General features: G+C 55.9%; 1 protein-coding gene across 1 annotated transcript in view; it reads right to left on the bottom strand.

The window, feature by feature from the left end:
* Nucleotides 1-25856, bottom strand: part of DAGLA (diacylglycerol lipase alpha) — a 67846-nt gene extending 41990 nt beyond the window's left edge. The window contains exon 1 of the mRNA XM_030918898.1: nucleotides 25737-25856. The gene's annotated coding sequence lies outside the window, so the exon portion shown is untranslated. The remainder of the gene's footprint in view (nucleotides 1-25736) is intronic.
* Nucleotides 25857-26307: the final 451 nt, after the last annotated feature.

Here is a 26307-nt window from a genome sequence, read left to right as displayed (position 1 = left end):
CGGGGAACATGCACTGGACGATACCCTTGGCAGCAGGGCCCAGATGTGAGGACAGTGGAGGCCTGGAGGATGGAGCCAAGGCCAGGGCCAGGCCAGCAGAGAGGAGGCCAAGGCAGGCAGGCTGGCAGGGCCAGGCCCTGGGTTCTGAGCCTGGGAACAAGCCAAGGTGGGTGCGAGGGTGAAGAGAAGCGGGTGGCCCAGATGGAGATTCAGCAGACAAAATGGGGACAGACAGGGCGGGTATTAAGGATGTTTACTGCCCGCTGTAACACTGGCACAGTTGTCTGGCCCGTGCAATTGGGCAGGCAGAGGGGGCACCCGATCCCAGAAGAACGCCTTGAGAACGGAGGTCTGGGGCTGCCCACTCCAACCTCAGAGCAACAGCTCCAGGAGTCGGCCCTGGGCTCTGTGAACACAGGTGAAGTCTGTGTCCTCCCCCTCCCTGCAGTCTCAGCTCAGCCCAGACCCGAGCTCAGGCGAGCCCGGGCACAGCAGGTCAGGACACCAGTCCAGGAGTCCCACTCAGGGGCAGTCAGTGGGCTCGGCCCCCACCGCCGAGGGTCCCCAGTCATGTGCTTGAGGGGGTTTGAGGCATTCTTCTGAACATTCAGCTCCCCGCTCTTCCTGCCATCCGGCCCCGACCATGAATAGGACTCCGCAGAGGAGCTCTCAGAGCTAATTCAACCTACTACAGGAGGGGAATGGAGGGAGGGTCTCTGCATGCCAGTCACCCACTCTTCCAGCCATGTGTTGGGGCTCAGAAAATGGTACCCCAAAGTGAAGGCCTCACAAACAGCCTCAGAAGCAAAGCTTTCCTCTGACCTTCTCCTGCCTTCCTGTCTCTATCCCTCACTCTCCTGACACAAACCATAGAAACTAGAATTCTCTTCCCCACCCCTCACTCTCCCCAGAGGCAAGCCATAGAAACTAAAATTCCTCTTTCCAAAGCAGCTCATAGAAACCAGAACTCCTTTCCCCTAAAGCCACCCACAAAACCTAAAAGTATTAGCCTTTCCCTGCCTTTCTGTGTAAGACTTGGCCATAAAGAAATTCTCTGGCTGGGCACAGTGGCTCATGCCTGTAATCCCAGCACTTTGAGAGGCCGAGGCAGGCAGATCACCTGAGGTCAGGAGTTCAAGACCAGCCTGGCCAACATGGTGAAACCCCATCTCTAACAAAAATATAAAAAATTAGCTGGGCTTGGTGGCACGCGCCTGTAATCCCAGCTACTTGGGAGGCTGAGGCAGGAGAATCGCTTGAACCCGGGAGGCGGAGGTTGCTGTGAGCTGAGATCGCACCACTGCACTCTAGCCTGGGTGACAGAGTGAGACTCCAACTCAAAAAAAAAAAAAAAAAAGAAAGAAATTCTCTGACCTACTTTGTTTGATAGGAGATCATAAGACCCCCATTCAGAATCTTGCCCCAAACCCTGAAGGAAGGAATGCAGCACACAGAGGCCAAGAAGAATCTCAGAGCAGGCCTTGCTGGGTTTCCCCACTCAGTCTGCTCCCATGGTGTCTTACTCTTTTCGTCCCATCACAGTTCTTCATGGTTGTCCATTCCGCCTCAAACTTAAGCATAAAAATGGAATTTTCATCACAAGAACAGAAAACAAAACACCGCATGTTCTCACTCATAGGTGGGAACTGAACAATGAGATCACTTGGACTCGGGAAGGGGAACATCACACATCGGGGCCTATCATGGGGAGGGGGGAGGGGGGAGGGATTGCATTGGGAGTTATACCTGATATAAATGACGAATTGATGGGTGCTGACGAGTTGATGGGTGCAGCACACCAACAGGGCACAAGTATACATATGTAACAAACCTGCACGTTATGCACATGTACCCTAGAACTTAAAGTATAACAAAAAATAAATTTAAAAAAAAAATGGAGTTTTCCCTGGATCTTTGGGTCTTCATTCTGAAGGCTCCCATGTCACGTAAAACTTTGAATAAACACATTTGTTATGCTTTCCTCTTGTTAATCTGTCTTTTGTTATAGGAGTGTTGGCTATGACGCTCATGATGGGGAGAAAAGGGATCACCCTATAGCTGCGCCTACAATCCATGCATCCATCATCCATCCATCCATTCCTCCATCCTCCATCCACCCACCCACCATTTCCAGTCATTCTACGCTATTCATCTTGCTTAGAAAGCCCTCTACCTCTCACGCTGGCCTGCCAGCCCTGTGGCCTGGCCGCTGCCTGCCCTCACCCACCTCCCAGGCACCCTGGCCTTCTCTCTGTTCTTACAACAGGCCAGACGTGCCGAACGCCTTTGTCCTCACTCCTCCTCTAGCCTGGACAGAACCCCACCCCCACCCCCACCCCCAGAGCTCTGCGTGGCTGGCTCCCTCCTGTCATTCAGCTCCTAGCTCAAACATCCCCTCCTGGGGCCTGCCTGCCAAATCTCAGGTACCCCAAGCGCCCCCATCATAGGACTCTGTTTTCCTATCAGCACTTCTCACCATCTAAAATTCTGGTTAATGTGTTTACTGTCTGGCTCCCTTCACCAGAGTGTGGCTTCTCATGGGAGGGGTCTCGCCTGTTTTCTTCCTTGCCAGGTTCCCTGCACTGAGTAAAGGTTTGGCGGGCTGGGGGAGCTCATCACATCCCTGCTGCCTGAAACAGAAACCATTTCCGAGCACGGCCTGAGAAGGACAGAAATAGGAGATTATAGGAGCCAAGGCAGAACTGCACCCAGAACCCAGGGCTCCTGACTCCCAGCCCTGGCCTCTTTCCACACCATCTGCTGGCCATGCCTGGGATCCAAAGCCCTATCCTGAACTGCCCACATATGCGACTTCACTGGCTACCAACGACCACGCTGTGGGCGAGGCAGGGAGGAAATGTGGCATCTTCATTTTACTGATGAGGCCACTGTGGTAGGAAGGGGCTATGGGGTGATTTGCCTGTGGTAATGCAGTGAGTGGTCCTGCTACTGGAGGGCTCCCCAGCGTTGACAAGCCTGGCTCCCCTCCACCTCCCTGTGCATCCGGGCAAGTGTGACTTGCATCCACCTCTGCACAGCATCCTGTGGGAGGGAGAGGGCACCTCCAGGAAAGAGCACAGAAAGCTACGTTCTCAGGATGCAGCCAGGAGACTCAAGCCCTCTCCCAACCGGGGGCCCGGGGGGCACCTCAGCCATGGCCTGGCTGTAAGTGAGAAGGGGAAGGACCTCGGGAAATAACTTCTCTTCTAAGAGACTCAGTGTCTTCATCTGGAAGATGAGGGGGTTGACCAGATGATCTCTAATTTCCCTAGGATCCACTTTTCTCTCCACCCCACAATGCTCAATTTATAAGGGTCTGCAGCCTCTGACTCAGGAACATAATCCCACAGAAGACTCAGAGCCTTAAGGTGCTATCATCTTTCTCACCCACTTTCTCCTGGACCCTGACAATGCCCGGGAGGTAGAGAGGCCAGGAATTTCTACACGATGGCCCAGCGCTTTGACGATCCCCACTTTTGAAATCTGTCAGAACTAAGTTCAAAACCTAACATGTCCAGCTTGTAATTATCAGAGTGAGAGAGAACCTAACATGGGCTAGGTATGGTGACTCACACCTATAATCCCAATGTTTTGGGAGGCCGAGGCTAGAGGATCACTGAGGCCAGGAGTTTGAAACCAGCCTGGGCAACTAGTAAGAACCCATTTCCACACACAAAAAAATTTTTTTTTTTTTTTTTTTTTTTTGAGGCGGAGTCTCGCTCTGTCTCCCTGTCTGGAGTGCAGTGGCCAGATCTCAGCTCACTGCAAGCTCCGCCTCCTGGGTTTACGCCATTCTCCTGCCTCAGCCTCCCGAGTAGCTGGGACTACAGGTACCCGCCACCTCGCCCGACTAGTTTTTGTATTTTTAGTAGAGACGGGGTTTCACCGTGTTAGCCAGGATGGTCTCGATCTCCTGACCTCGTGATCCGCCCGTCTCGGCCTCCCAAAGTGCTGGGATTACAGGCTTGAGAAAAAAATTTTTTTTAAATTCAGCCAGATGTGGTGGTGCATGCTTATAGTCCCAGCTACTCAGGAGGCTGAGGCAGGAGGATTACTTGAGGTCAGGAGTTTGAGACTAGTTTGGGCAACATACAGGGAACCTGTCTTTATTTAAAAAAAAAAAAAAAACCTATCTGGGCATGGTGGCACATGCCTGTAGTCCTAGCTACTCAGAGGCTGAGGCAGGAGGATCATCTGAGCTGGGGAGTTCCAGGCTGCAGTGAGCTGTGATCGCACAACTACATTGAAGCCTGGGTGACAGAGCAAAACTCTGTCTCTAAAAACAAAACAAGAAAACCTAACTCCCCACTGACTGCTGCTGTGTGACCTCAGCAGGCTTGGGGATGAGACTTGGTAAAGGGCAGGTTCTCAGGGTCCTCATCTGCCCCCTTCCCTGTGACACAGAACTGCCCTTTGCCAGCTTCCCTCGAATGTGAGAACAAACAAGATATACTGAGGGCTCCTTAGAGGAAAGCACCAGAAAAAGCCTCAGCAATACTCCTTCCCTTTAAGCAGAGCCTTGGGCTCCTGCATGCACACATCCCCACCACATGGGGTCTCATCGAAGCCCGGCTTCTTTCCTCCTCTGGGTTCGTATAATCCAGGAGACCAGAGGAAGACAGCAAGTACCTGAGACGTGCCCAAGCCTCAGCAGCTTCCCTACCCAGAGCAGAGGGCAAGCCAGCCAGCAGAGCGGCTGGCTCCTAGTCCCCATGGCCCCTTGGAGCCCAGCCTCCTCTCCACTCTTCTGGGGCCTTGGCGGGACACATGACATCACATCTGGGCAGTGCTCAGGGCGTCTGGGAGAGAAAAGGCCCGAGGGATGGAGGTGGGATTAATGATGTATTAACATGCTTCTGTATTAGCACTTCTGTTTACTGCAGGGCACAGTGGGAAACACATGGGGCTTGGTGTCAGAGAATCCAGGCTGGAACTGGGGTCCGGCCACTCAAGAGGTGTGGGCAAGTCACAACCTCTTTGAGCCCCAATTCCTGGAAAAAGGGGATGAACAACATCTGAGCGATGCTGGAGAAAGCGTGACACAAATCAGATTTCCTCACCTGCCAGTAGGATTGCAAGAACACCAGCCTCCCAGCATCGCTCACTGTGAGGAGGCCAAGTGCCTGGCCTGGGGCCACATGTGACTGACATGCAGGGGGTCTCATTATTACTGCTGGAGGAGCAGGGAGGTGCAGAGTGAAAGGCCTGAGGATCGGACTATTGGCAGTGCCGTTCAGGCTGGCACTCTCTGGGTGTGTCCCAGGTGGGTATACTGGGCCAGCTCTCCCTAGGCAGATCCCCACAGCAGCAACAGAAGGAAGGGGTTGTGCAGCACTCCAGGGAGGGAGGCACCGGGCTCCTTGCCTAGCTAATGCAAGCCCCTCTTTGGGGTCCCAGTTGTGGGACAGAAAGGGCTCCCTCTTCCCTAGGATGCCAGATCCATCAGCAGCTGATTATCTAATCTGTTCCCCTTGGCCTGAGGACCACGACCACAGCCTCAAGGAGTCACTGACCATGAGCTGCGTCTGACAGGAGAGGACGCTTGGAGGCCACACCCTCAGGAGGGCAGGTGTTGGGGAGGCAGGTCCAGGGCTTTTGCCTCCAGGGCCGGCCCAGAGGCTAGAGAAGTCCAAGTTCAAGTTCCTGGGGCCGACTCATCAGAAAGAGGGTGAAGAGAAGGTCAGGGCAGGGACTGGTTGAATCAAGACAGGCTCTCCTTGCTAGGAAGAAGGGTGAGGGCCTGCAGACAGGCTGCTGCAGAAAAGAAAGGCGCAGATGTGTCCATAAATACTCCTCGATTCAATCACGTGCTCCTCTGCCTCCTGTCATACAAAAGTCTCATTGATGCATCCCCTCACCCCCACGACCCAGCACCAGTGCCCCAACAGGAGGGCTCTGGGGCCCTCTCCAGCTCCTTACTGACAGTCCAGCTGCTGCTGCCGCTGCCCTGGCACGCCAGGCATGCCAGGCCCGGGTGCTGCCAAGTCACATGCTCTGCGCAGGCGAGGCCAGGCACTGCTGGGGCAGCCTTGGGGATGCAGGGTGGCGTGGCATTTGCAGGCACTGTGGGTCTGCAGAAAAGCTGGGTGCCCAGAGGCAGCTGGCCACCTGCCTGCCACCCTCCCCAGCCCCACCCACCTTCCAGGGGAGAAATCCTTGGGCAAACAGTCAGCCAGGTGTGAGCAGCACAGCAAATGCAGGGCTGGGAAAAGCAAACACAGAGGGCCTCCATGCTGCAGGCCCGCTGCCCTATGGGGTGGCATTCGGGTGGCCCTGACCACAGCTGCCACTGGTGTCCCCAGCACTTTGCCCACAGTATTTGGAGGGTCTTCCAGGATGAGTGCTTCGGCCTTCCCTCCACTGTACTCCCTGGAGGGGCCCGACTGTGAGGTGACAGAGGCAGCCGCAGGGAAGAACAGGCAAGGCATGAGTCTTCAGAGGGTGAGACAGACCTGGGCCTGGAGTCGCTGCTGGGCCACGCCTTGGCTGGGTGACTTGGAGCAAGTCAAAGGACCTCAGGGCCAGGAATGCCCACTGCGCATGGCCTTTGTGAAGGTTAAATGGGATGAGGCCCACGTGGGACCACTGAGAGAGGATTTGGCACAGAAGAGGGTCTGGATACGTGGCTGCTCAGCTTAGTGCCACCTGTGGGTGTGGGGTGGAGCCAGGGCGGGTCGCAGCAGGAGAGGCAGTGCCATGGCGGTCTGGCCCACACACTCTCCCAAGCCATGCTCACCTGGCTGATCTGTGATCCCCTGGCCTTAGCCCTACGGCAGTAAGGCCAACACCAGACTTCTGGCCAGTGGCTGCAGGGCCAGCCAGGAGGGAAGGACGGTCCAGTTCTATTCTACCAGCAGGGGCTGCTGCATCTGCTAGCCCCAAATTCAGGGCAGAATTCACCCCAGCTGAGAAAGGGCTGTACCCCCAGTGTCTCCCATCCAGGGCTTCGGCTTCAGATTGGCCTCCACCCATAGGCAGCCAGAGGAGGTCCTGTCTTTCCGAGGGTGCACAGCACGTCCCACTTTCTCTGCTCTGCTGCACACCACAGTTGAGCCTGCAGGCAGTCCGCAGGCCTCTGTGCCCTTGCACAGTCTATTCTGTTTGCCCAAAAGGCCTTTTCCAATCTTGCTCCCCTGGGAACTCCTCAGTGTTCCAAAGCTCAGCCTAAACACAACCTCCTCTGTGAGGAGGCCCACCAACCCCCAAGTGCAGACCTAATCAGTGTCCCCTCCATTCCGGGCTCCCGGCTGGGCTAGGAGCTCCAGGAGGGTAGGGCTACACTCTGCATCTCTGTGTCCTTGGCCCCCAGCACCATGCCTGGTGCCTAGCAGCTGCTCAAGAAATGTCAGACAAGGCCCCCGGCCCAGCTCCCTTGCTCCTCTCAGATCATGCTGCCAGCACATTTGGCCAAAGAGACTCAGAGATGGCATGTGGGAAGCAGGGCAAGAGTGAGCTGCCCCGGGGAAGCAGGTGGGTACGAGGATTCCTTTCCTTTGGAAACTGTCCGTGCTACATGCACCAAGCTTCACCCACAATCAGAAGTGGCTCTGGAGGCTTGCAGGCTGCCTCCCCATCTCCAAAAGCAGAAAGAAAAGTTAGCAGGGGGGTGAGCAAAGGAAAGGGAAGTGCACCGGAACTGCAGAGAGAAAGGCAGTTGTGGCTGCCATCTGCTGTGAGCAAGATGTTTGGAGAACATGCGCTCCTCATTCTGAGGTCTCCCAGCCAACTTGCAGAGAGCTGGGCCGCCCTTCTGCAGATGGGAGCCGGCAGCTCAGCCAAGCTGCAGAGGCCCCACAGGAGAGATGTCAGGGACCCTACCTGCCTGCCCTGACCCTCTAGCTAGCCCAGTCTGACCTTCTGATTCTTGAGCAGACTGGGGGCCAGGATGCCAGCCCAGGACACGAGTCACACTGCCTTTTCCAGGGAGCCCCCAACAGGCCCTGAGAAGGCAACTCCACAATAAGACTGATGACAATGTAAATATAAAGGTGATAAGGGCAGTAGTACCAGCCATTGCTCACTGAGAGCCTGACTAGCTGCCAAAAGACCTGATACTGGGAACTTCCAGTCATTATCTCACTTCGCCCCATGACTCCCAGGGGAGGAGGAAATGGAGGGTTCAAGAAGGGGCCCTGGCACTGCTCCTCACTGCAGACACACCTGGCTACCCAGGGCCATGATGGGAGGAAATTAGCTGGGCATGGCAGGGCATGCCTGTAGTCCCAACTGCTTGGGAGGCTGAGATGGGAGGATCACTTGAGCCCAGGAATTCGAGGCTGCAGTGAGTGCAGTGAGCTATGATTGTACCACAGCACTCCAGAGCAAGACCCTGTCTCTTAAAAAAAAAAAACAAAAAACAGGAGAATATCCGAATGGGAAGGAGGCTCTGAGCCACTGAGTCACAAATGCTCATTTGAAAGAGGAAGATGAGGAAGGATGTAGACAGCTGCCCCAGGCCACACCGAGGTCAGCAGCAGGCTTAGAGCAGAACTTGGAACCCTGCCCCACAGCCCAGGCTCCGGGGGCCTTGGTGCGCTCCTGCGCAGGAATGGCTGCTGTCCTCCTGTCCTTGGCACCACCTAGGGGCTAAGCCATTCCCCCAAGCAGAGCGACGCATTTCCAAGGACTGAGGTAATGCTGGCCTTGCCTGGAGGGCCCATCTCAGTTTAGGCCAGGCCTCCCTCGCCCTGGCCCAGCTTCTATGCTCCTGACCACAGCAGCAGGCCAAGCTCAGGAGGCTGGGCAGGGCTGGGCCTATCAACCACATTCCTGTCCAGGGCCACCCTACCCTGGGGCTACCCACAAAGGAATTAGCCCAGCTGACAGCCTCATCAGAGTCACTGGAGCACAGAAACTGCTTCATTTCTCACTGGCCAGGTGAGCAGGTAGGGGGCTGAGAAGTCTGCCTGCCAAGACCGAACCATGCCAGGGTCCTGAATGTCACCCTGTGCCCTTAGCCCTGGCAAACCAGTCCCCAGAGGCTACTATCCCCTGCTATGCCATCCTAGGGAGGTCAGGGGTGGCCTCCTTCCCCTTGGCAATAGGAAGGTGAGGGTCTTGGGGCGAACCACCCAGATCCACACCTCCCATCCCACCCCGCGGCTCTGCTGCCACCGCCCCCACAGGCCAGCTCGCAAGCCATACACTCCACATTTCTGTCTGCTCAGTCCTCCCCCACCCCCCTACACACCGTAATTGCAACACCTCCGCCCCACTGACAGCGCCTGCCGCTGCCTGCTCGCTGCCAAGGGGGCTGGGAGGGCCCAAAGATGTGCTTCATGCAAACCTTACTGGGGAAAGGGACTACAGTTTTCCCCTTTTCTCCAAGGGGTCCTTGGATCCAGGTGCTGACCCCACTTCCTGCCTCTCTCACAGCTCCCCATCCCACCCCATCCCCAACCCTGGGTCGCCCAGTCTGTGAAATGCCTCTTACTCTGGGAGAGATGAAGGGAATCAATGGCTTCCCTATTCTCCTGCCTCTCCCACAGGGGAAGAGGAGGGGAGGCATGTGGCCCCTGGAGAGATCTTTCAGGGCGTGCTTCAGCCCCACTGCTCCTCCCTGCTGGGAAGTGGGGGTGGTGTGCTTGATGGACCGCTGGGCCTCAGGTCCACCGGAGTGGAAGGCAGGCGGCCAAGGTGGTGGGCACCTCCACCCCCACTCTCCCACTCCCAGGACTCCATGGGAATCGCTGTCACTATCCAGATACCTTCACAAAGAACTCGTGCCTAGGCTGAGGCACAGCCAGGCCGAGGGTGAGTCAGCAGGGAAATCCCGGCACTGGCGCCCACCGCTGGTGACGGTGCCGCTGACACCTACGGAACGGGGTGCCCAGCCCCTCCCGCAGAGGGTGAGAGGAACACCCGGGCTCCCCAACTCCCATTTCCTGCTCCCTGAGAGCGAGCCTGGTGGTGGGGGCAGGGTGGTGTCTCAGTGGGGGCGGAGTCCTGGAGTGAGGCCTCAGCAGGCTGCTGCCGTCTTTGGGCCTCTGGTCCCTCACCCTTGAACATCAGCAGGGGAGGAGGTGGTAGAACGCTCACCACAGCCCCTGGGCTCTGGCCTGGAGCCTGCCACCCACACTCTGGGTATCTGGCTTTCCAGGGTCTCACTGGGGTGCATGGGGATGCACACCCTACCTCATTCCTGAAGGGCCCTGCCCCTGCCCTCCTTCCAGGCAAGGCCACTGCTCTGCCTGAGCCCAGCACCCCCACTATATGCTGCCCTGGACCCCAAAAAGGCAGGATGGAGAGCAGACTTAGGCCAGGAGTCAGTACCCTCCCTGGGAGGAGAGAGAGAGGAGGAGCAAAGAGGAGCTGAGAAGAACAGAAAGCCAGGCACAAAGCCTCCTCACAGCAGGACATCCTGTCCCTGGAGAAGCGCCTGTGGCCAGGTCCCCACAAACCCGCCAGACCGGTTGGCTGGAGGTGGGTGGGAGGCTCAGACCAGGGCCAGAGAGCAGACCTAGGACCTGGAAGCTCCCAAATGAGAAGCTCCCACTGCTCCTCCCCACTGGGAAGTGCGGGTGGGTTGGACTCAGCAGGCCCTTAGGCAGGAGCTTCTGGGGACATGAACTGGAGGATGCCAAGTCCCATTCTCAAGGAGCTCACAGTGCAGAATAACAAGGAAACCGGCCGGGCGCGGTGGCTCAAGCCTGTAATCCCAGCACTTTGGGAGGCCGAGACGGGCGGATCACGAGGTCAGGAGATCGAGACCATCCTGGCTAACACGGTGAAACCCCGTCTCTACTAAAAATACAAAAACTAGCCGGGCGAGGTGGCGGGCGCCTGTAGTCCCAGCTACTCGGGAGGCTGAGGCAGGAGAATGGCGGGAACCCGGGAGGCAGAGCTTGCAGTGAGCTGAGATCCGGCCACTGCACTCCAGTCCCGGCGACAGAGCGAGACTCCGCCTCAAAAAAAAAAAAAAAAAAAAAGGAAACCGGGGCGGGTCAGTGAGCACAGAGCTCTGATACTGATGCCCTGATGCCTGGACCGCTGCTCAGCCCCAGGCAGACAGAGAAAGCTTCCTGGAGGTGCCTGATGGTTGAACAGAAAGAGCAGGGAAAGCAAAGCTAGCTACCCTCCTCTTCACCCTCCTCCCACCTCGTTCCCCAGAGCCTGTGGGCAGATACACCTTGTGCAGGGCCGGATTCCAGCCAGCAGAGAGGCTGGGCACCACTTTAGCTCCCAACCCTGCCTCTTGGTTGCTGGCAGATGTAGTTTCTGCAGGCTCCCTGGGCCAGGAAAAACACGCTTGAGAGTACACAGAGAGGGCCCGTGGGGCTGCTTCCTGGCATCACCAGAACACAGGTGCTTGGTGTTCCCCAGGCAGAGCCCCTCCACTGGCGGGGAGACATGCACATGTTCGGGTTTCACCAGGCCCCCAGCTTTTATCTTCCAGGCTTCCCCTCTCCATGGTTCTTCCTGAAGACCAGGCCTCTTGCTCTTCCCAGGCAGGGAAGTGGGTAATGCGAGCGATCCAGAAACCCATCTATTACTTTGAAAGAAGACTGAAAACATGTGACCGCATGAATCCCATGGGTTTACTTCAATGTCTTTAAAACAAATGACTTGAATGGATTTCTCCCACCCTTCCTCCCCACGGAGCCACTCAATGCAAAACAGCAGCTCAAAGGGCCACAGACTCAGGGCTGCTGGAAATGGGGTATCAGTCACAAAGCCTGGCGGGGGGCACTTCAATAAAGGCTGCTTTGGCCAGGAGAGGATGAAAGGCAGACACCTGACAACCAACAGGCAGCCAGCACAGAGGCACAAAGGGTACACGCGAGGCGGGTGTCAGGTCCAAGCACACACAGGCACCCCGGCCCTCTGCTATGGGTGGTGGATTGCTCTTGTGCCCCAGCACTGGTCTCCCTTCCTCCTGCCATGGCATGGAAGCCTGGCTGTGGGGACAGCAGTGGCCTTGCTCAGGCCCTTGCCTGGAGAGCCCTGCCCTGAGTAGCCATTTATGCGCAAACTCACTGGGCAGCTGGAACGCGCAGGTGAGGTCTTTTTGGGCAGCACAAATTGCTTAGAAAAAAACAGGCAAGGAAGCAGGACTGGAGCCATGTGACAGTCCCCAGAAGTTCAGAGCTGGAGGGGCCCAGGGAACTTAGATGCCAACCCTCCCAGATTCCCCGAACCCTACAAACGAGGACCCTAAGCTCATAGAGGAATACTGATGTGCCAGGGTCACACAGCTTCGAGCCTCTGCCCCATCCTCGGCTGCCTTCCCAGCCTCATTCATGCAGCCATTACTCTGCGAGCATATCCTATGTGCCTAGACTCTGGAATTGAGATTTAGTTGCCTAGGTGATGCCAAACTAAACTTGGCCTCAGAGGTTTGCAAGCTGGGGGCTTCCCACCTCTCAGCTGTCCCCGCCCCACCGTCTCCTCTTATGTAAAACGGAAGGAGTGCTGGCCATCATCAGGGAAGACTCAAAGCAGAAAGGAAGTAAGAAAGCAGGAGAAGCAGTGTGAAGCCCTGGGGATCATCAGCCACACCCCGGAAGTGAGGGAGGCGATGGTGAAAGTCACCCCAGTGGGGGAGTCTGGGCTGCCCCTGGCTGAAGGAGGCCTCATCTTAGGCAGGGTAGGTGCACTGTGACCGGGGACCCCAGACCAGACATGCTGACTTATGCATAAGAAAAAGACTTATCTTTTTCTTACTACAAAAATATACGTTCTCTATAGAAAACAGAAACTGGCTGGGCGCAGTGGCTCATACCTGTAATCCCAGCACTTTGGGAGGCTGGATCACCTGAGATCCATGAGCTTGAGACCAGCCTGGCCAACATGGTGAAACCCCATCTCTACTAAAAATACAAAAATTAGCCAGATGTGGTGGCGGGTGCCTGTAATCCCAGATACTTGGGAGGCTGAGGCAGGAGATGGCTTGAACTGGGGAGGCAGACCACACCACTACACTCCAGCCTGGGCAACAGAGTGAGACTCGATCTCAAAAAAAAAAAAAACAAACCAAAAAGAAGAAAATAGAAATCACCCATGACCCCTCTAGGAAAACTATCAACTATTAACAACCTTCTAGTCTTTTTTTTTTTTTCTCTATCTAATTGTGGGACCATTTGGCACCTACCACTTTTTTCTACTGAACTAAAAGGTGAGCACTTCTCCCAAAACATTTTCCTACCGCCATCTCTCCTCATTACCATGGAGTAGTCCACATACATGACGGACGGAAGTTCATTCAACCAACTCCCTACTGGGGGATGTTAGGTTGTCTCCCTCTTCTCAGTGTGAGAAAACCCCACAGCTGGGCCCCAGGCAGAGTGGCTCTGGGGTCCTGGGCTTTGGTGGCAGGATCCTGCAGGAACCTGGAACTCCTGACCCCAGCCTGGTGTTCCTTCTCCCCCTAGCAGGGGCAAAGGTTTATGCATAAAGTGGGGGAGCGGGGATTCTGCCCTTCCCCATCTCTCAGGCAGTAAGTGGTCCCCAGTGACTCTCAAACTTATGCAGACTCCCAGGCCCTGCCCAGCAATTCTGAATCAGTAAGCCCAAGGCAGGGCTCAGGAACCTATATTTATAGGTTCCAAGTTCTACCATGGCCAACCCCAGGAGCCTCTGAGGCTGGAGTTAACCCACCTGCACTCAGAAACTCTGCTCTGAAGGATGAGTCCTGGCCAGGACTGCTCAAGTGTGCATAAGCAGAACTGCCAGAGCTGGCTGCAGGCCCCCTCCCAGCGATTCTGATGTGGAGGAGGGTGGTGGTGAAGGGGTGCTGAGGTGCTGCATTTCTAACCTGGTCCCAGGCCTGCAGCAGCAGCATTACTGGGAGTTGTTAGAAATGCGCATCTGGGCCCAGCAGCCTGAACTGGAATCTGCGTTAGTAAGTTCCCCAGTGATCTGTGTGCCCATCAAAGAAGCACAATGCTGAGTCTGTCACAAGCCAGCATCATCTCATGTCACCTCCTAACAATCCTGAGAGGCCAATTATTCCCTGATTTTACAGGTGGAAACTGCAGCTGAGAGGTGAAAGGACCTGGTTAAGGACTCGACTACCCCCAGCAGGAGCTGCAACAGGAAGCCAGACCGTCTGGCCTGAGCTCTCAACCCTACATCCCAACACCCCCTGTGGTTTCCCATTCAATCACCACCAGCACTCCAAGGTGGGTTCACTCCACTTTATGGAGACTCAATGAGGTCAAATCAACTGCTCCAAAGCACTCCCTGGAGCATGGTGGAGTCTGCCCCTGTGCCTGTGTTCGTTCCCTCTCAGCCCACTCTGTCTGCAGGCACAGAACCAGAGTGCAGGGCCAGGTTGGGGGGGTCCCACCTCCAAATCCTGCAGGCTCTGCAGACACAGTTGGAGGCAGGAAGTGGGAACCGGGGTGGAAGAACTAGGAGCTCGATTTGGGCTGAGGATACTCTTTCTTCACAGCCAGACTCACTTTTGTGTGCCTTTTGAAAGGAGACAGAGAATAGCTGGGCTCGGCCCAATGAGACCAGCCTCTTTCAACCTTCTGGTTGCTGCCATTTCCAATTACAATTTCAGAGGGCTCCTATAATTTATACATCCCAGGATGCACTGCCCCAGCTGCTTTATGATGGGAGTTCATTACACCATTAAGGTTAAACTTTTGTAAAGTACCGAGCAGCTGGTGGGCTGGGCGCCCAGCTTCGTTACTGCTGCCGGAAGCCTGCTGAATAGGGTTCACCTGGGGAAGGGAGGGGGGTTAAAGGTGCCAAGAAATGGAGAAGGCAGCTGCTCAGGTGCCCTGAGCCCTCCATTAGGCGGTGTTCTAAACTGCATAGTATAGCAGGCAGGCAGCAAGGAGAACAATCTGGAATGGCACCGGCAGGGGCATGTGGGGTGAGAGGAGCCATGCTGTGCGAGCCTGAAAGCCGCCTGCCGCAGCCAGCGAGGTACAGGGTCAGTGAAGGTCGGGTTGGACAGCGGGAGTAAAAAGGTGGTGCAAGCCACGGATGGGTCTACACACGGGGAGCGGCGAGGGCTTCCTGGGAGCAGGGCCTGGTCTTCACAGCAAGAGGACAGCCAGAGGGAGCCTTCCTTTTGTGGGAGGCTGTTCCTCCCGTGGTTCACAGGATCCCCCAATCCCCATGCCAGGTGAGGAGAATGAGAACACCACACCCTGAGAGCAGGAGCCAGACAGATGGGACCTGAGTCCCAGCTACAAACACGCAGCCTCTAACAGAGTCCTTCAATTCCTCAAGGAAGCTAAGGTCCTAGACCTGAACCCCCGCTGTGAAATGAGTGCTTCCTCCATGGGTGCCATGGGACTGTCCTGAGCACAGAGCCTAGAGGGGGTGAGTGTCTAGAAAATGGAAACCATCACTGTTCATGGCATTAAATGTGTGCCTACACATAAGGCACTGTGTAGCAGAGAGGACTCTCCACATCACGTTTGCCATTGTGGCTGCTGGTAGAGTGATAGTGTCTGTTTATGCCAACCCAGGAACTCCCTTAGGACGAAGTGATACCATTTATCTTATTATTCCCAGCTCCAGGCATAAGGCTTAGCAAGTAGGTGCTCAATAAATGTCCTCGAATAAATGGGTAGATGGCAGATTACACGTGGCAAAACTATTCTCTGCTCCACGGTCTGGCCCCAGTCCCAGTGAAGGTGTCAAAGGAGAACCAAGTTCTTTTCAAAGGTATGAAACTGAAACAAACTCTTAAGAAAAATTCCTTAAGTTCCTAGGGGGAAAGAGGCTTCGGCACGGCTGGTGTTCTGGCCCTGGGGATGCACTGGGGCTGATTCTGGCCTTGCAGCCCAGGAGAGTTTGTGGTGCCTGGAAGCTCAGGCCTCAGCTGGTGATCTGCAGACCCGGTGGGCTGGGCTCCCATTGCCCTGGAGAGGCTGCCCAGACCAGAGAGGATGGCATGCAATTCTGTGAGGCCAACCAAGTCATGGCCCCCCAACTCTTAGGAGGGCAGCTGGAGAAGCTGAGGGGCTTTGTACGGTGAGACTCAGAGAGTCTGAGGAAGAAACTGGCTTCCCCCAAGGGCCTCAGAAAGGAAAAGTTAAAGAAAAGGCAGTGGATAGAAGAGGTACCAAAAGAGGCTGGGCACAGTGGCTCATGTCTGTAATCCCAGCACTTTGGGAGGCTGAGGTGGGTGGATCACCAGGTCAGGAGTTCAAGACCAGCCTGGCCAAGATGGTGAAACCCCGTCTCTACTAAAAATACAAAACTTAGCCGGGCACAGTGGCAGGCGCCTGTAATCCCAGCTATTTGGGAGGCTGAGGCAGGAGAATCGCTTGAACCTGGGCAGCAGAGGTTGCAGTGTGCTGAGATCGCACCACAGCACTCCAGCCTGGCCAACAGAGCAAGACTCCGTCTCAAAAAAAAAAAAAAAAAAGAAAAGAAAAAAGAAGAGGTGCCAAAGGAAGGAAACCAAAATAGAGGAACCAAAAGGAACCAGGGACTGTGGGGTTGGGATGGCCAGTTCTCATGGAGGGTCAGGCCAGGAGCAGGGTGAGGTACCGGACGGGTGGCAGGAGACTGCCAGCTTTGAGAAGTGGCCCAGCTGCTTGTGGGGAGCAAAGCCCAAGAGGTCAGCTCCAACACAGGAGTGCTGCAGGGCAGCCTCAGCATCAGGAAAGGGAGGGTCCCATCAGACATAGCACATGCTTGGGCTGATGGAGAACAATTATGAGAAGTAATTGTGGTCATTAATAATAGCAGTTAACATTTCCTGAGTACTTACGATGTTCTTGGCATTGGGCGGAACTTCCTACATCATCTCATTTGATCCTAACACGCCATGTTCCATTAGAGCCCCCATTTAGGAGATGAGGAGGCCAGGCACGATGGCTCACGCCTGTAATCTCAGCACTTTGGGAGGCCGAGGTGGGCAGATCACGAGGTCAGGAGATCAAGACCGTCCTGGCTAACACGGCGAAACCCCATCTCTACTAAAAATACAAAAAATTAGCCAGGCCTGGTGGCAGGTGCCTGTAGTCCCAGCTACTGGGGAGGCTGAGGCAGGAGAATGTTGTGAACCCAGAAGGTGGAGCTTACAGTGAGCCGAGATCGCACCACTGCACTCCAGCCTGGGTGACAGAGTGAGACTCCGTCTTCAAAAAAAAAAAGAGGAAACTGAGGCTCAAACAGGTCAAGTGACTTGCACAAGTAGTAGTGGTCTTAAATAAAGCTCTGTCTTTATGCTAAAGCCCATGTCTGAAGGCCTATGCTATGCTGAATCTAAAGAGGGAGAGAGAATGAATCAGAAGTGGATAATCTTGGAGACCAGGCAGACTCAAGTGGGTGAAGTGGGCAGGTGCTAACTGGGAGGCAGGGCACTGGGAGTTCCCAGCCCCTGCAGCTGAGGCTGAAAAGGCCAGGACAGTCCCCTCAGTCACTGGGCCTAGGGCTGCCCAGTGATTCTGCAGCCTGCCCCAAAACTGCAGCGGGGCAGCTGTCCCAGGGCAGTGGAGGAACTTGGATGAAGTAGGAGTTGGCTAAAGGGCGTGCCAGGGGAGCCTGATGTAATCCTGGCCTGCAGAAAGCAGAAACTTGGGAAGTGAAACAAAACAATCCCCTAACGGTAGCCTGGCCACAGTTTCCAATGAACGATGGCAGGCATGCCTTGCCCCCACCCACAAGTCCAAGGGCTCTGCCTTTTTCTTCAGGCCCCGGCAGCACGTGTCATCTTCCCCAGCCCCAGCCCAGCACTGAAATGCGCTCCGAGTAAGGCTGATGAGAGAGCAGAGGATTCCCAGCCAGCGCCCCGGGAGCCTTGCCACTGTGAGGCTGGTGGCCCCACCGCTTTCCGGAACAGACGCAGGGCTCACCTCTTCACAAGGCTTTCCGCATGTGTTCAGGGGTGAGGGGAGGTCTGGGCGGCTGCCTGGCGAGCTATCCTCCTTCCTCCCCACACCCAGCCTGAACTGACCTAGTTAGGCTGCATGTGGGAGATGGGAGAGGAAGTAGGGCCCAGAAACCCCCGCGGGCCCCCTGCACTTCCACACAACCCAGGCGCCCAGAGTGGGAGGGACCGCCTCCAAAGACCCAGGCACTGCTCACCCAGCCAGGACAGCAGACCAGGGCCTGGCAGCCACTCTAAGGATCCCCCGCCCCTCTCCTGGCCACACAGGTTCCTCAAGCAAGTTCTTGGCAGCTGGCAAGCTGTGGAATTCATCTGCTGGGCCGGGGTGGCTCCGAGGGTGGGTACAGATGCCTTGGCTTGGGTCTATGTGCCCAGCCTTAAGTATTCTCAGCCTTCATGCCAGCTCTTGAATCTCATATACGAGCAATCCTAATCCTTTGTTAGTTCAATGTCTTTCCCAAAGGCCTTTCCCATCCAGTGTTGCCTTTGAACAGTGAGGGAGACAGGATAAATATTGCTGCTATTATACAGACAGAGCAACCGAGGCTAACAAAAGAAAAGTGACTTGTTCACAGCTGCCCAGCAGAGCCAGGAACACTCCAGGCCCAGCAGTCCCATGTTCCTTGTTATGGTCATGAGGATCAAATGAGAGAAGGTACAAAAAGTGCTGAGCTTGGTGCCTGGCACCTTGCTCCCTAAATGTTATTTCACCATGATCATTATGCTTCATTGAGGACACAAATCAGTGAGGGGAACACACATGCTCTCTCTGAGGGGTGCCAGCACTATCCAGATAAGACAGTGCTAGAAGATGCCTTTGTTTGGCTGGGCGCAGTGGCTCACGCCTGTAAGCCCAACACTTTGGGTCGCCAAGGCAGGTGGATCACCTGAGGTCAGGTGTTCAAGACCAGCCTGGCCAACATGGTGAAACCCCGTCTGTACTAAAATAAAAAGTAGTCGGACGTGGTGGCGGGTGCCTGTAATCCTAGCTACTTGAGAGGTTGAGGCACGAGAATCGCTTGAACCAGGAGGCAGAAGTTGCAGTGAGCTGAGATCACACCACTGCACTCCAGTCTGAGCCACAGAGCGAAACTCTGTCTCAAAAAACAGAGTGCTAGAGTCAGTGGAGCACGGAGAAAGGCCTCATGGAGGAGGTGGGCTTGTGTGGGACCTGAGGGAGAGAGAGAGGTGGGGTGTGCACAGGGACACCGAAAAGAACCCATCCTGGGTTCAAACCCTGGCTCCCTGCCCCGCTGAGTGTCCCTGAGCAGGTGATGCAAGCTCCCTAAGCCTCCTGTAAGACAGAGGTTGGAGGGATGGGAGCGTGCAGGGGGTTGCTGTTGCAAAGAATAAATGACAACCATCCTCTCTACACTCTCCTGGGTTCAGTTCCTCCACACTGAGAAAATGGAAGTTATTGTTATTATTATTTTGTGGCTGACCAAAGCCTCCTGGAGACATGCCCTGGTGCCCTCCCTGACCTCAAACTTGAAAGGCTTTGAGAAAGCTAAGTGCAGGGCCCTGTCCCCAGGAGACAGAGGTGCGGCCCCAGGGAGCCCACTCCACTGTGTGGCCTGCCCGTCAGGAGCAGCCAGGGGCTGAGAGGTGCAGGGTGTGTTATATAAATGAAGGGGCATCAGTAATAGATTAACCTCAAGGAAGTCCAGGAACATCAATCATCAATTAATTAAATGGCTCCAGGAGAGACAATGACGAGGGGCCCATTCGGGATGAATTCGAGGCAGCATCCTGTCTCACCTTACACAGTGGAGGGCCACCGTCCCGACCTCGACCCCAGAGCTGTAGGCTCCCTGGCCAGGACCGTCTCCAGGTATAGGACTGGTTCGCAGAAGCAGCCCCCAAACACAGGCGAGGGCAAGCCCTGTTCTCCTCCATCCTCCCCCAGGCTCAGAGAACTCCCAAACGCTGAAAGGGTTTTGATGAAACTTCCCAGAATAGTAACCTCCTGGGCTGAACTCAGGCAGGCGAAATTTCAAGGGGTAATTTGGTGAGAAAATGATCAAATGCCTGGAAATAAGTGCTGTAAACACTCGAACCCCCCTCAGTGGGTCTTCGGGGATGGGAACGGCCTCGAGGGCAGCCCTGAAAGCCTGCCGTTCACGCTCCCGCCTGGCACTGACGGGAGTCAGACCCGCTGAAAGTCAAAGTCAAGTGTGGGCAACACATTCCAGGTGGCAACTCCGAGGCCTAGCTCAGCTTTCTGGCCCCACTTCCCACCCCTTACCCTCCTAGTGACCAGGCTGACCAATCTCATGGCTTCTGTCTCCCTTCCACAATCAACCAGGCTTTGTCTCTCCCCTTGCCCCTGCAGAGTGGCCACTGCCCTGGTTCAAGCCCTCCGCACCTGGGCACCCCCTACTCCTGTCCCTCAGTACCCTAGCACCTGCTGCCACACCACTCTTCCTGGGGGGTGGCACCAGGCCCCAAAACCTTGCTCAGAACATTTCAGTGAATGCCCATGTGTTCACAGATTGGAGACTAAACCTTCAGCCCTGCCGTCGTGGCTCCCGGGGACCCAGCTCCAGCTCATTTTTCCAGCCTTAGCTTTCACCACTTCTGGTGTATGCACCCTACACTCGAGCCAGACAGCAAACAGGCAGCAGTTCCCCCTCCCAGCCACCAGTCACCCCCCCAACCCACCCCCGTTGCTGCCAGTTCCTCTACAACTACCTTCCTTTGTTCATTCCCACTGGTCCCCATGGCCCACATAAAAAGGCCGTGGCCACCCAAGTCTCCCCGACCTCCCTGGCTGGAGTCACTCTCCCTCCTTTGACCTCTGGCATCACTCATTTCTAAAAATTAATTATATCTTCTCAACAGATTTTAAGCAACTTGAGGTCAGAATCTATACCTTATAGGCTCTGTCTGGTATGCCCACCTCATCTGTATGCCCTCACTAACCCCCAACTCACACCTGGTGCTCAAGAAACAACTATCGACTATGTCCAAATGGAAACATTCCTCAAGGCTAAGATACACTCTTGCTGATGACACTGTTAATGGATATGCAAGATTCTGTCTATCCCAAGGATGTGGGAAGCTAACTTCTTATCAAGTAATGAGACTCATTACATCTTCCCTGCTGCTAATATATGCAGATCACGACATAACCACTTTTCTATGGAAAGGATTCCGGCCACAAGAGCAAAAACATTTTCTCAGTGCGTGTTTTCATCATGATCTCTCTATGCGCCAGGCACTACCCGGGAGAATTCTTGCCATTTGGCCCTCAGAGGTTTAACTGTCCCCATCTTACAGATTAGGAAACTGAGGTGTGCCAGCCTCCAATCCGGGTCCGTGAGGTTCCAGAGTCTGAAGTCATAACCACCCATGGGCTACAATGCTATCTTCTGTCATGGGGGGGAGGGGACTATCCCCAGCTGACTTCCAGGTAGCTCAAGGAGGAGCATGGAAGCAGGCGTGTGAGACACCCACAGGTAGCGCACAGAAGGGTGTGAGAGCCCCGCCTGCAGCCTGGCTTCCTTCTAAGGAATACTGAGAAAGCACTCGGCTCCTCATGTTAACAGTCATAACATGAGGTATGAAACCCACCCTCTGCCCTCCCACAGCCTGAAGGCAGCCTCCTCCGACACCCACTGTTCCCTCCTGCTGTGAAGAGCCCGGCAACACCCGGCTCCGCACACCCACCAACGCCAGGCCAGCCAGACACGGGAGTCCGCGCGCTCCCACACCACCAGGCGCTCCACACCCCCTCCGCCCTCACTTCCCACAGAAACACTTACGGGCACAAGCCGCTTTACACACGTGCACTCCCCGGGCAGCCCCGCGGTGATAACAGCCCCATCCCCAACTACAGGACTTGGGTGTTCCTGCCAAACGCCCCATGAAAACAACACCCTTACCCGTGGTCACACCGATCCCCTCCATGGCATCTCCCTGGACTCCTTCCTCAGTAGCAAAGAGGTCCTCACAGATAAGGCAGTTTCCTGGGTCTTTCCTGCCCACATACACAACCCACATCCACACCCACACTCACGCTTCCCATCCAACCCAGAAAGACCACGCCCAGCCCAAGTCAGTGTCAGAAACAAAAAAAGAAAATCAAAATAAACCATTTTCAGCCCTGCCCGCTGGGGAAGTAACCGCATCCTGCAGTGTCCTGGGCTTCGCGGTTCTAAAAGATTTATCTTCCTCTGACCACATGCTCATTGATATTTCCCCCAGCGCTACTTGTCCAGTCCGCTGGAGTGTAATGTAAAGCTATTCCAGTGAGAAATTGAAATCACAGAGTGATGGGCCAACAGGTAGATTAAACACTAGGGTTCCCCTCTCGTCTCAAGGAGAGGGACTGGGGGACGAGTGGCTTCTAGCGACAAGCTGTGCCTTCAACTGCAGCCTTCTGGCCTGCTGCTGTCAGCTCTGGTCCAGCATCCTCTGGCCACAGATGCCTGGCTCCCTGGCACCCCTAAAGCAGAGCCAGGCACTGTGATTTATGGAGCAGCTGAGGAATTGCCAGGAGCTGAGTAAAGCAACTTTTAGAGAAACATGGACAAGGAAAATGGGAATATGACTGGGGACCAGGGTTGAAATATTGCAGCTCCAGGGAGCTGTTTGCCCTCGAGGTCCACTCCTAAGTGACTGGCCCCCTGCCTCAGCTGGAAGTTACTCGAAATCAGCATCTGTGCACAATGACAAGGGTGCTAACCTGGCTGGGCTCCCTGATGCCCCCAAAAACCCCAGGACTGGAAAGAAAGCTCAGCTCTCCTTTTGGGGAACAGAGGCCAACTCCTCCTCTCAGTGTCTTCAGATCTGCCCTGCCTGCCACCCAGCTCTGCTGTGCAGTCCCAACATCCCAAGCAGATGGCAAAGGGCGGCTGAAAAGGGCTCCTGGAGCCCCGAACCATAAGGCTGAACCACAAATCAGAACAAACAGGCGGAGGTGTGGAGGGTGAGCTGAGGGGACTTGAATACTGAATATTCACAACAGGGTGGCTGGAGGCTTCCTTCTTAATGGACTCGGCACTTAAGAGAGCTTTCCAGACACGAGCTGAAGTGCCCAGCAACTCCTCAGGGGAGGTATGAAGGCACTGCAGGGAGCGGGTGAGACGGGCCATGGACACCCCTCAGACCAACACGGGAACGACCAGGGAAGCACCTGCAATGCTGGACAGTGTCTGGGTGGCAGCTCTGGGGACAGGGCGAGTCTATAGTATGGAAAAGTCAGCTCACAACCCTGGGTCTGGCAGGGCCATGTCCTCCTTCTACCCATATGGCTTGACACTGCAGCCTGGGCACAGGGCAAAAGCCTGCGAAACGGGTTGCTGGCTAAGGCAGACACCTGCAGGGAATGCTGGAGAAACGCCCTGGGTTAGAGAAAAACAGGCCTTCCAGTGCCACGGGGCAGGGTCTGCAACTCAGGCTCTGCAGCTTGTTATCAGGAATTAGGCTCCTGGTGGCAGAGAGGAAAGCAATGTGCAGCCACCCTGATCCTCCCCACCTAGGAAGGCACTTCAGCCAGAATTGGGGCCACATCGGGAGAGGTGCCACACCTGTCTGCCCTCAGAGGTGCCCGTAGCCCCCTTTCCTTTCCCCCCATGTGTGAGGGCATCCTCCACACCCCCTGATCCCCGCTATCCAGCCTCAACCTCCCGCAGGACCATCCAGACCTGAGCCACATCAATCTGTGCATGATCTGACCCACTTCATTTCCTTCAGGCCACAGCCCAAAAGACGCTGATGTGACTGCTCCCCACCCCCGTTCTCAGAACCCAGAGCCAAAGGAAATTCTCAAGAGAAAACACACTTCCCAAGTCTTCCTCCCACACAGGTACCCTAGATCTGTCAGCCACAGACACCTCCCAGACCTACCCTGGCAATGAGGCACGTTTGCCACCCAAGCAAAGTGCTTCCTCCTGCTTGGGCCACTCCTGCAGGACTTCACAGCTGCCGGGGCCATGCTCAGGACCGTCCTCAGGAGACCGGGGGCCTGGTTCCAGCTCAGCAGCTGACTCATCGTGTCAACAGATCCCACTTGCCCCCACCAGGAGCATGTGCGCTCAGGGCCTCTAATTCCCTATGACAGGCCCTCGACCTTCCGGCTCCCTTCCTCCCAATCACATCCCGCGCCACCATTTCCTATGGCTCCTGCCTCCAGCCCTGGTCTCTTTACTTGATGAGACTCTCTGACCTTTGTACAGTCTTTCGCTGTTTGCAAAGGGTTTCCACGTGCACCATTTCCTTTCATTCTTTACTACCAGACCACCATGTGACATGCCTTGATTGGTGAAGTCACCTGCTGAAGTTCACACAGTCAACACTGGAATTAAAGTGATCTGCCACCAAAGGCATTGGACAGTGCTCCAGTTATAGGGAACTCATCAGCATCTCCAAGCACCCACCTTGGCAATTTGGCAACCACCTGCCACCCTAGTCTCCAATATCCTCAACATCATCTTTTTGGATGCGTAAGTGCCTTCTCCAGCACAAGCTCAAACTTGTTATTCTTCTACCACTGATCCCACTCCCCCAAGAGATCCACGAAGAACTGAAGATTTCCCCTACACTGTAAGACTTCTCTAGGGGGAGCTGGAAATTGCTTCTCTGAAAAGTAAGGCACTAGGTGATGCTGAGTGAGACCTTCACCCAAAGCTTCCCAAAGGACTGGTGAGAGCAGACACAATCTCAGCGCAGATGGAAGGGGATTTAACATAGGAGCTAAGCAGAGAGGACAGACAGAGCCCTTGAAAAGGAATTTAAGCCTGGGGGTGGGAGTCCCAGTGGCCCCAGCAGATTCCCAGTGGCTGCAGAATCATCTTTCAAGCATCCCCCAATCAATCCAATCCTCTGGACCCAAAGGCTCCCAAGCATCAAAGAAGAGAGTCAACTTCCAGATACCCTGGAGTGAACCCATCAACCCAAGAAGAAGGCAGCACCCGGTGACCACAGACAGATGGTGCGTTGTACCACTCCCTGACCCGCTAACCCAGGATACCTCTCGGCCCTGCTTGTTTCTCAGGACATATTCTGGGACACTGATCACCACTGAAAATCATCCACCCCTCCCTTCGTCCCCAAAGCTAGATGAATAGCGAGCCCAGGACAACGGTAGTGCCTGGAAGGTCTCCGTCTGGGTTACTATCAGGGCCCTTGTGGTAGAAGCTTCTCCTGACATCTCCTGTTTATGCCCATTATAAAGGACACTAACCTTCTCCCAGACTTCTGCCCTCCTCAGTCCAGTGTACCCAACAGGCATTAAAACTGGACCCCCATGACAGAGGCAGTGTCCCCTTCATCGCCCGTGGGGAAGGATGGGCATTTACCCTTCCCATTCATCAGGATGGGAGGACCACGGCCTCCTCCCACGGCAGTGCCAGGTAGCCCCCTGCACCACACCGTGCCAAGGCCCTTTCTCACAGTCACGCCAGGAACTCTAGCCATGCTGAGGACACCAATTCTTCAAGCCCGCAGTGCTATCACCCCAGACCATGTCAAGCCCAAGGCCAGACCATCCCAACACCCAAGCAATGGCAGCACTTCCTCACACCCATGCCAGCGGCACCACCATGCCAGCACGAGCTGGCCACCTACCCCAGAACCAGTCCGAGGACCGTGCCCATCACCTACCTGTGCAGACAGCTGCACTACCTCACACCTGGGAGGCCACCACCGCACCAAGGTGGAGGCGAGTCTTCTGAGACCCGTGCCAGGAAAACCACGCTGCCTGTGCCGGACCCACGTTGCCCACGCCCGTGCCACGCGTGTCACCATCCCCACGCCGGTGCCAGGGGCTCCACAGACCTCACACCTGCCACCGGCGCGCGTGGCAGCTGCAACTCCGCCCGCCGACCCGTCGGGCCGGCCACCGCGCGCCCTGGACACTGCCCAGCCCGCCGCGCCGCTCGCACCGCGCCCGCGCCCGGGACCGGCCCGCCGCGCCGGAGGCCCCCCTTACCTCCCGCCTGCCGCAGGGCTCGGCCCGCCGCCGCGACCGCCACCTCCACCTCCATCCTGGGCTCCCCAAGGCCCCGATTCACTAACGCCGCTTCCGCAGGGCGCCGGCGCCGGCGCGAAGTCCGCCTCCGCCCCCCGGGGGACGCTGCGTCCTTTACGTAAACCCCTCTCCGCCGCCAGCGGTGACCATGGCGACGGTCGTGGGGCCGCAGCGCCCCCTAGCGCCAGGGAGGGGAGAGGCGTCGAGGCCCGAGCGAGCCAAGCCTTCCGCGGGCGCCGGCCCTGCGCGTGGGGGCGGTGGGCGCCCGGCTCAGGCCGCGGCGGGGGCCCCGTGGGCGGCCGGGAGGGGCTGGACTGGCCGCGCTGCGTCGGGGGAAGGGAACCGCCTGGGTGCCTGCCCCTCCTTTAGGCCCCTCGTGACCAGTCTTAGCGTGGGAGAGGGAAAAAAGCAAGTATGATCACTGGAGAGCTGGTTCATTTGTGGGGAGGAGAGAGACGGGTCCCACCTCCGCGGGGTGACTGAACTCTGCTTGAGAAGTTGGAGCACATCTTTTGCGTCTGGGTACCCCCTC

This window comes from Rhinopithecus roxellana, chromosome 15 (genome assembly GCF_007565055.1).
Source record: "Rhinopithecus roxellana isolate Shanxi Qingling chromosome 15, ASM756505v1, whole genome shotgun sequence".
NCBI lineage: Eukaryota > Metazoa > Chordata > Mammalia > Primates > Cercopithecidae > Rhinopithecus > Rhinopithecus roxellana.
The sequence above is the reverse complement of the archived record's forward strand: the minus strand, read 5'-3'. Positions and strand labels throughout refer to the sequence as shown.